The sequence below is a fragment of the Ochotona curzoniae genome, unplaced genomic scaffold, assembly GCF_017591425.1.
Source record: "Ochotona curzoniae isolate NIBS_2020 unplaced genomic scaffold, NIBS_Ocur_1.0 contig_1888, whole genome shotgun sequence".
NCBI classification, from domain to species: Eukaryota; Metazoa; Chordata; class Mammalia; order Lagomorpha; family Ochotonidae; genus Ochotona; species Ochotona curzoniae.
In genome coordinates, this window is record NW_024465242.1 from 164,330 (window position 1) to 166,041 (window position 1,712).

Sequence of the window (1,712 nt, forward strand, 5' to 3'; positions counted from 1 at the left end):
GGCCTGTGCCACCTGGGGGCTCTGACAGCAGGGGAACTGGGTGCAACAGGAGTCCCTGAGCTCCCTGTTGAACAGGAAGCACAAGACAGGGTTAATGCTGGCCTGAGGAAGGTGAGCCCCATGAGGCCATCAGGTAGGCCTGGGGTGCAGGGCTTCACCAGGACCCGCAGGTAGCTGGCCACAAAGTAGGGGCCCCAGAGAAGCACGAAGAGCAGCATGATGGTTTAGAACATCCTGCAGAGCCACTTCTCAGTCTTGAACTCCTCCAGCACAAGCAGGCAGTACATGCCACAGCCAGACCCTGCCACCAGGATGCCCATGAGTGCGGGTGGTGTAGGAAGCCAACTGCCAGGGATGCCATCGGCCCGTTGTTCCAGGGCACTCAGCACATTGACCTTGTTGCCGCCTGGTCCAGTAAAGGTAGGAAGGCCAGGGCCAGTGCCAGTGCCCAGGAGGCACACACCAGCATGGTGGTACACGGCCAGCCAGCCAGGCGCTCAGCTTAGAAGTGGTGGTGTGTCATGCCCATGTAGCGGGTGACACCCAGGCCGAGGAGTAGGAAGGCAGCATGGAAGTAGAAGAATGCTATCAGGAAGGAGAGCAGCCTGGTGCCAGCATGCCCAGCAGTGCCCCCTTGGTGGCCACAGCCCTGCGTGCAGCATGCACAACTGCCAGGAGGCAGGTGAGCATGCCCAGCCTGTCTGCCAGTCACAGGCCCCACAGCAGGCAGTATGGGGTGCGGTGCAGCCTGCGCTTCATGACCAGCAGTGCGAACAGCACATGGCCCAACAGGCTCATGCACAGCAGCAGGCTTAGCGTGGCTAGCTTGAGGCCTAGTGCAGGTGCCACTGATCCTTTAGCTTGGCCTTGCCATCGTGGCCTCTTATGGTGTGTGCAACCTCGCAGCTCTCTCTGGCTGCCCAGCCTACACTCAGGTGCCCCTGCTTCTGCCACTGCTGCTGGGCGGGCCCTGGGAGAGCTCCCAGCCTTAGCACGCTGCATGCTCCTTCTCCTCCTCCATGCTGCTGCCACTACTGCAGCAGCAGTGCCCCATCACCTCTGCCAGAGTGTGCAGAATGCCACCCAACACCATACTGTTCTTACCATCTTCAAGTTGTAGATTTTTATTTGTTTGTTTTTGAAGATTGCAAATTCAGCATAACAGAGAGGAGGAAAGACAGAGAGGAAGATTTTCCATCCAGTGATTCATTGCCCAAGTAACCTCAATGGCTGTATCTGTACCAATCCAAAGTGCAGAGCTTATTAAAAGTCTGCCATGGGGGCCCAGCGCGGTGGCGCAAGTGGTTAAGGTCCTCGCCTTGAACGCCCAGGATCCCATATGGGTGCCGGTTGTATCCCGGCAGCCCCGCTTCCCTTCCAGCTCCCTGCCTGTGGCCCAGGAAAGCAGTTGAGGATGGCCCAAAACTTTGGGACCCTGCACCTGCATGGAAGACCCGGAAGAGGCTCCTGGCTTCGGATTGGCATAGCATCGGCCGTTGCACTCACTTGGGGAGTGAATCATCGGAACGAAGATCTTCCTCTCTGGCTCTCCTCTCTGTATATCTGCCTTTCCAATAAAAAATAAGAAAAATAAATCTTTAAAAAAAAAAAAAAAAAAGAGAGTCTGCCATGGGCCAGGCACCATAGTCTAGAGGGTAAAGTCTTTGCCTTGAACGCTCCAGCATCCCGTATGGGCACCATTTCTAATCCCA

At 56.5% G+C, this 1,712-nt stretch overlaps 1 pseudogene; it reads right to left on the bottom strand.

The window, feature by feature from the left end:
- Positions 1–224: 224 nt before the first annotated feature.
- Positions 225–1,002, bottom strand: LOC121149078 (annotated as a pseudogene).
- Between the last annotated feature and the right edge of the window lie 710 nt (positions 1,003–1,712).